This window comes from Cygnus olor, chromosome 2 (genome assembly GCF_009769625.2).
Source record: "Cygnus olor isolate bCygOlo1 chromosome 2, bCygOlo1.pri.v2, whole genome shotgun sequence".
NCBI lineage: Eukaryota > Metazoa > Chordata > Aves > Anseriformes > Anatidae > Cygnus > Cygnus olor.
The window spans coordinates 159,129,512-159,138,474 of NC_049170.1; positions in this window are offsets into that span (position 1 = coordinate 159,129,512).

An 8,963-nucleotide genomic window follows, 5' to 3' on the forward strand; every position below is an offset into this window, starting at 1 on the left:
CTGTGGGACTTGAAATATCAGTTGGTGTACTAGGATTCAAATCTGTTTGGGAAAATTAGAAGGCAAAATCATTCTCAAGCTAGTGATTTGTCTTTTCTAAGTGTCATATTATCCATCACTGTGACACCTGTTCACCTCCCAAGACACTAAACTGCAGCATTCACACGTACATTCCTCTTCTTCTCTTCCAACAATTCACTTCTTCATTCCCTCATTCTCCACTGCACTGGCTCCAGGAAGAATCTCCAACTGAAGACACCTTAAATTCTGTGCAAGTTGAATAAAGCAATGTACAATGTATATGCCTCACTCATCAAATACCCAACTATTAACTGAATCTGACAGTAATTCCAATGGGAAATTAGAAGGCATGCAGTGGGATGAGGAGGAAGGACAGGTCATTTGTGAGGTACAACATACAAAATCAAATATAGCATTTCCCCAGCTGAATTGCGTCATCTGTGAACTCTTTTCCTTGGGATGCCTGTGCTACAGATAATGGATGTAATAATGTGTTCTAAAATATTATTCAGTGCCCGATGAGGATATGGCTCGTGATGTTCAAAATCTACAGGATGGGAATTTCCATTGGGCCCCACCAAAAATAAGATTATGCTGCCATGGTGGGATTTACTTCAACATTCAAGAGTTTGCCTCCCAAATGGGAAATCTAGAGAATTCGGTACATTTCCTCCCTCTCCTGGAAGTACCTGATATCTGAATATGCCTCAGTCATTGTCCTGAAACTGGGATTTCACACCTCTGCTGGGGGAACCACAGATCCCACCCCCAAGACTGTACTTTCATCCCCCACTCATTCTTCTGGTTGGTAATTGTGCAATGTATGAGACTAATTGGGTTTTGTCATTTTAGAGATGTGAAGAAATTCGTTTTAGAAGTGAATGGTAGACCTTACAAAGCCTGAGCATGGGGTCATAAGGTGTGAGGCTATTTCTGTATCTTCTTCAATTTCTGTTTAACAGAAGAGACATCAAGAAACTTTTACGCAGGGACCAAAGTTCAGGATATCCTTTTCTATGACAGCTTTTGCTAATGATGTAGAATTAATAGAATCATTAGACCTGAGGGCTGTTAGACAAACGAGACGTGTACAGACAAATCAGTTCAGCCAAGTCCTGTCCCCCAGTATCATCACGTTGACCCCAAAAATCTGTTCTGCTAGGAAACAAGAAAACTTGTGCCAAGAGACTAGGAATGTGTCTGGAGACTGGACACAGGCAAGATCACATCAGTCCCTCTGATGCTGGGCTCTAGCTGTGTCTGCTACATACGTTGTCAATAGGAGACATTAAACAGCCCCTTTCCACTTTGTAGCCTCATCTCTCAGTCTCCAGCTGTCCTGGTTTCAGTTAGGACAGAGTTAATTTGCCTCCTAGTAGCTGGCAGGGTGCTATGTTTTGGATTAGGATGAGAACAGCGCTGATAACATGCTGATGTTTTAATTGTTGTAGAGCAGTGCTTACACCAAGCCAAGGACTTTTCAGCCTCTCTCTGTCCTGCTAGCGAGCAGGCTAGGGATGCAGCAGAAGCTGGGAGGGGACAGACCCAGGACAGCTGACCCAAACTGGCCAAAGGGGTATTCCATACCATCTGACGTCATGCTGAACAATATATAGGGGTGGCTAGCCGGGGTGGAGGGGTGGCCGGCTGCTCGGGGATAGGCTGGGCATCGGTCAACGGGTGGTGAGCAATTGCATTGTGCATCACTTATTTCGTACACATTATTACTATTAATACTATTATTATTATTATTATTGTTGTTATTCTTTTCCCTGTCTTAATAAACTGTCTTTATCTCAACTCACAGGCTTCACTTTCCCGTTTCTCTCCCCCATCCCGGAGAGGGAGGGGGGAGGGTGAGCGAACGGCTGTGTGGTGTTTGACTGCCAGCCGGGCTAAACCACAACAGCCCATTTGGCGCCCAACGTGGGGCTCGAAGGGTTGAGATATCGACAGATTTGACCAGAGTGTGTTAAACTAAAATTGGTATAAGTATTCGACCTGCTTAATAGTTGCTAGTCACAATGTTGATTGCCTTAATCTCAAGTCTGCTGTGCCTGTTTCCCAAATTGAGTTTTATAGCAAGTTACTTTCTGTATGTGCTCCCTGTCATGCTGTTTACCCTTTCCGGGCCCTGGTTTAAGATTGTTATGGTACTGTGTGGTGTAACGATGGCTTATGAAATGATGAAGTATCTGGTCATGACTCTAACCTGGTATTTGTACTCAGCACTGTCGTCGACTCTATACTTCGGAAACCATATCTCAGAAACTATTAGCAATTACACCTATTGCCTTTTTTCATCAGGGAGTCAGTCTCTGGAGGGGACAGGGGAAGATATTTTTTCCTACCTGTTCACTCTCCCTTCCTCCTTCACCACCCTCTTATCCCCCGAGCTAGTTACGGTAGCTCTCCAAGATGTTGAATATCCTTGGGATACTCAGACCAGCATGTTCTTGTTGTTATGTCTCCTGAATGCGCTTCAGGTTTTGTTTAAGGTTAAACAACTACTTAGGAATCTCATCCGGAGATCTGTCTTGAGGCGGGATATTTGCGAGTGGCAGGGAGTGTGGGAGGATATGGGCAGGTTTCTAGGGCAGTGGGCACCTCCAGTGTTTTGGACATTCACCCCTGAACAACTGCAAAATCCTAAAAAACTGGTAGAATGCTTGAAAAAAAGGTGTCATGACTCTGGCAGTTCCAAAGTGACACAAATCACTGTGGCGTGCTGGGGTCTGGCTTGTGCCTATCGAGCTGCAATTGATGCTACTATCAACCTAGTGACAGACCCTGCGGCCGTTCCAGTCCCGGCTCCTGCAGCCACTCCAGCTCCAGCTCCCGCAGCCGTCCCGGCTCCAGCTCCCGCAGCTGTCCCGGCTCCAGCTCCCGCAGCCGTTCCAGCTCCCGCAGCCGTTCCAGCTCCCGCAGCCGTCCCGGCTCCAGCTCCCGCAGCCGTTCCAGCTCCAGCTCCCGCAGCTGTCCCGGCTCCAGCTCCCGCAGCCGTTCCAGCTCCCGCAGCCGTTCCAGCTCCCGCAGCTGTCCCGGCTCCAGCTCCCGCAGCCGTCCCGGCTCCAGCTCCCGCAGCCGTTCCGGCTCCAGCTCCCGCAGCTGTCCCGCCTCCAGCTCCCGCAGCCATTCCAGCTCCCGCAGCCGTTCCGGCTCCAGCTCCCGCAGCTGTCCCGGCTCCAGCTCCCGCAGCCGTTCCAGCTCCCGCAGCCGTCCCGGCTCCAGCTCCCGCAGCCATTCCGGCTCCAGCTCCCGCAGCCATTCCCACTCCTGTGGCTGGGTCAGAGAAACGAACTGTAGCAGTGCAAGTTGCCCCTGCAGAGGGTACTCCAACCCCTGTGGCAGACCCTGTGGCTGGGTCAGAGAAACGAACTGTAGCAGTGCAAGTTGACCCTGCAGAGGGTACTCCAACCCCTGTGGCAGACCCTGTGGCTGGGTCGGAGAAACGAACTGTAGCAGTGCAAGTTGACCCTGCAGAGGGTACTCCAACCCCTGTGGCAGACCCTGTGGCTGGGTCGGAGAGGCGAGCTGTAGCAGTGCAAGTTGCCCCTGTAGAAAAGGTGAAAAAGTGGTATAGAGACTCAGGTCGTTTAGAACGCAGAAAGTCTTCTGCTAAGTCTGGGTCTGGAGAAGACGAGGCTGGGCCATCAAGTGTGCAGGAGGATGAAGATGAGGATGAGGATGTCAGTAAGTCAACAGTAACTACCCGAACCCTATACCAGCGTGAGCTACGAGATGTGCGAAAAGATTTTGGTCGCTGTATAGGTGAACAGCTTGTCACCTGGCTGCTCCGGTGCTGGGACACTGGAGCCAATGGTGTGAAATTAGAGGGCAGGGAAGCCAAGCGGTTGGGATCCCTTGCTAGAGATGCAAGCATTGACAAAGCAATTGGAGATGGAGCACGATCTCACAGCCTCTGGAGGCGTCTCCTGTTAGCTGTGAAGGGAAGGTATCCCTACAAGGAAGAACTTGTATGTGTACCAGTCAAGTGGACCACCATGGAGAAGGGAATTCAGTACCTGAGGGAATTAGCCGTACGGGAAGTAATTTATAAGGACTTAAACGATGCACAAACATCCACAGATCCAGATGAAGTCCAGTGTACTCGACCCATATGGCGGAAGTTTGTACGGAATGCACCATCAACATGGGCCAGCACATTGGCAATAATAACCTGGAAAAACGGTGAAGATCCCACAGTGGGTGACATGGCTAAACAACTCCGGGAGTACGAAGGAAATCTCTCCTCTTCCCTACAGGCCTGCGTCTCGGCTGTGGAGAAACTCTCTGAAGAGTTCCACCAACTTAAAGAGAATTTATCTTCCCCCCCACCTGAACAAACCAGTGGCCACCAACTAAAAGAGAATACTTTGGAGAAACTTTTTGAAGAGGTCCAGCAACTTAAAGAGAGTGTATTTTCTTCCCCACCTGTACAAACCAGCGTCTCAGCTATTAGGGGTAAACGTGCATCCATGCAAAGAAGACAATATGGTGGGTACACACCCCGCACCACCCTGTGGTTTTACCTACGTGACCATGGAGAGGACATGAGAAAATGGGATGGAAAATCTACTGAGACCCTAGAGGCACGGGTACGTGAGTTGCAAAAGAAAACAATCGGGAGAAAGGGGTTCTCTGAAAAGTTTGCTGCTCCAACTTCTAGCAGGCAGTCTTTTAAACACAGAAATGAAGATTCTGACCAGGACTAGAGGGGCCCTGCCTCCAGCCAGGGGGAGGAAAGGGACAACCGAGTTTATTGGACTGTGTGGATTCGATGGCCTGGCACGTCTGACGCACAGAAGTATAAGGCTCTAGTAGACACCGGTGCACAATGTACTCTAATGCCATCCAGCTGTAAAGGGCCAGAGCCCATCTGTATTTATGGCGTGACAGGGGGATCCCAGCAGTTAACTGTATTGGAAGCTGAAGTGAGTCTAACCGGAAATGAGTGGCAAAAGCACCGTATTGTGACTGGCCCGGATGCTCCGTGCATCCTTGGCATAGACTATCTTAGAAGAGGATATTTCAAGGACCCAAAAGGGTTCCGCTGGGCTTTTGGCATAGCTGCCTTAGAGACAGAGGACATTAAACAGTTGTCTACCTTGCCCGGTCTCTCAGAGGACCCTTCTGTTGTGGGGTTGCTGAGGGTTGAAGAACAGCAAGTGCCAATCGCTACCACAACCGTGCACCGGCGGCAATATCGCACCAACCGAGACTCCCTGATTCCCATCCACGAGCTAATTCGTCAACTGGAGAGCCAAGGAGTGATCAGCAAGACCCATTCACCTTTTAATAGTCCCATATGGCCAGTGCGAAAGTCTAATGGTGAGTGGAGACTAACAGTGGACTATCGTGGCCTGAACGAAGTCACGCCACCACTGAGTGCTGCAGTGCCGGACATGCTAGAACTCCAGTACGAACTGGAATCAAAGGCAGCCAAGTGGTATGCCACAATTGATATTGCTAATGCATTTTTCTCCATCCCTCTAGCAGCAGAGTGCAGGCCACAGTTTGCTTTCACTTGGAGGGGAGTCCAATATACTTGGAATCGGCTGCCCCAGGGGTGGAAACATAGCCCTACCATTTGCCATGGTCTGATCCAGTCTGCGCTGGAGCAGGGGGAGGCTCCTGAACACCTGCAGTACATCGATGACATCATTGTGTGGGGTGACACTGCAGAGGAAGTTTTTGAGAAAGGGAAGAAAATAGTCCAAATCCTTCTGAAGGCCGGTTTTGCCATAAAACAAAATAAAGTTAAAGGACCTGCACGAGAGATCCAGTTTTTAGGAATAAAATGGCAAGATGGACGTCGTCAAATTCCAATGGATGTGATCAACAAAATAACAGCTATGTCTCCACCAACTAGCAAGGAGGAAACACAAACTTTCCTAGGTGTCGTGGGGTTTTGGAGAATGCATATTCCAAATTACAGTCTGATTGTAAACCCGCTCTACCAAGTAACTCGTAAGAAGAATGCTTTTGAATGGGGCCCTGAGCAACGACAAGCCTTTGAACAAATTAAACAAGAAATAGTTCATGCAGTAGCCCTTGGGCCAGTCCGAACAGGACCAGATGTAAAGAATGTGCTCTACACCGCAGCCGGGGAGAATGGCCCCACCTGGAGCCTCTGGCAGAAAGAACCTGGGGAAACTCGAGGTCGACCCCTGGGGTTTTGGAGTCGGGGATACCGAGGATCTGAGGCCCGCTATACTCCAACCGAAAAGGAGATATTGGCAGCATATGAAGGAGTTCGATCTGCTTCGGAAGTGGTCGGTACTGAAGCGCAGCTCCTCCTGGCACCCCGACTGCCGGTACTGGGTTGGATGTTCAGAGGAAGGGTCCCCTCTACACATCATGCAACTGATGCTACATGGAGCAAGTGGGTTGCACTGATTACTCAGCGGGCTCGAATAGGAAACCCCAGTCGCCCAGGAATCCTGGAAGTGATTATGGACTGGCCAGAAGGCAAGTACTTTGGGATATCGTCAGAGGAGGAGGTAGTCCGTGCTGAAGAAGCCCCACTGTACAACAAGCTACCAGAAAATGAGAAGAAATATGCCCTGTTCACTGATGGGTCCTGTCGTATTGTGGGAAAGCATCGGAGATGGAAAGCTGCTGTATGGAGTCCTACACGACGAGTTGCAGAAGCTGCTGAGGGAGAAGGTGAATCGAGTCAGTTTGCAGAAGTGAAAGCCGTTCAGCTGGCCTTAGATATTGCTGAACGAGAAAAGTGGCCAGTTCTCTATCTCTATACTGATTCATGGATGGTAGCAAATGCCCTGTGGGGGTGGCTACAACAATGGAAGCAGAACAACTGGGAACGCCGGGGCAAACCCATCTGGGCTGCTGCATTGTGGCAAGATATTGCTGCCCGGGTAGAGAACCTGGTTGTAAAGGTACGCCATGTAGATGCTCATGTGCCCAAGAATCGGGCTACTGAAGAACATCAAAACAACCAGCAGGTGGATCAGGCTGCTAAGATTGAAGTGGCTCAGGTGGACCTGGACTGGCAACATAAAGGTGAATTATTTATAGCCCGATGGGCCCATGACACCTCAGGCCATCAAGGTAGAGATGCAACATACAGATGGGCTCGTGACCGAGGGGTGGACCTGACCATGGACACTATAGCACAGGTTATTCATGATTGTGAAACATGTGCTGCAATTAAACAAGCCAAACGGTCAAAGCCTCTCTGGTATGGAGGACGATGGCTGAAATACAAATATGGAGAGGCCTGGCAGATTGATTACATCACACTCCCCCAAACCCGCAACGGCAAGCGCCACGTACTTACAATGGTGGAAGCAACCACCGGATGGCTGGAAACATATCCTGTGCCCCATGCCACCGCCCGGAACACTATCCTGGGCCTTGAAAAGCAAGTCCTATGGCGACATGGCACCCCAGAAAGAATTGAGTCAGACAATGGGACTCATTTCCGAAACAACCTTATAGACACTTGGGCCAAAGAACATGGTATTGAGTGGGTGTATCACATCCCTTATCATGCACCAGCCTCCGGGAAAGTTGAACGATACAATGGACTGTTAAAGACTACACTGAAAGCAATGGGTGCTGGGACATTCAAAAATTGGGAAACACATCTGGCAAAGGCCACCTGGTTAGTCAATACTAGAGGATCTGCCAACCGAGCTGGACCTGCCCAATCAAACCTGTTACGCACTGTAGAAGGGGATAAAGTTCCTGTAGTGCACGTAAGAAACATGCTGGGTAAGACAGTCTGGGCTACTCCCGCCTCAGGAAAAGGCAAGCCCATTCGTGGGATTGCTTTTGCTCGGGGACCTGGATGCACTTGGTGGGTAATGCAAGAGAATGGGGAGGTCCGGTGTGTACCTCAAGGGGACCTAATACTGGGTGAGAATAGCCCATGAGTTGAATTATAATATGTTAATCATCATATAACACTGTATGTCACCGCTACCATGGTTGCTATATATCATAGATGAAAATGGTGATTAATTAGAAAGTATTGGAAAGAGTGTAACCTGAGCATGACATAAATGGTATGGAATAAGGGTGGATATCTGTCCTGGTTTCAGTTAGGACAGAGTTAATTTGCCTCCTAGTAGCTGGCAGGGTGCTATGTTTTGGATTAGGATGAGAACAGCGCTGATAACATGCTGATGTTTTAATTGTTGTAGAGCAGTGCTTACACCAAGCCAAGGACTTTTCAGCCTCTCTCTGTCCTGCTAGCGAGCAGGCTAGGGATGCAGCAGAAGCTGGGAGGGGACAGACCCAGGACAGCTGACCCAAACTGGCCAAAGGGGTATTCCATACCATCTGACGTCATGCTGAACAATATATAGGGGTGGCTAGCCGGGGTGGAGGGGTGGCCGGCTGCTCGGGGATAGGCTGGGCATCGGTCAACGGGTGGTGAGCAATTGCATTGTGCATCACTTATTTCGTACACATTATTACTATTAATACTATTATTATTATTATTATTGTTGTTATTCTTTTCCCTGTCTTAATAAACTGTCTTTATCTCAACTCACAGGCTTCACTTTCCCGTTTCTCTCCCCCATCCCGGAGAGGGAGGGGGGAGGGTGAGCGAACGGCTGTGTGGTGTTTGACTGCCAGCCGGGCTAAACCACAACACCAGCGCTGCCTCTTCCCACAGGGTCTTGTTCCTAAAGGACACTGTTTTGGTGCAGACTATAAGAAAACAAGAGATTCTGGGCAGCAAAAGTCATTCAGGGCATCTTCTCTTTCCTTGTATTTACCGAATGCCTGACAGAGACTTTTCCATTTTCTTCCAATTTGGATCCATTTTGCTTTACAATGGAGTTCATGTTTGCTTGCACCGCCAGTTAGCTATAGACAAAGCACATACATGTTTGGCCAATTATTCTTAAATCTCGTGTTGTCTATACTCAAAATTACATGCTCAGAAAAATATCTGTGCCACATAC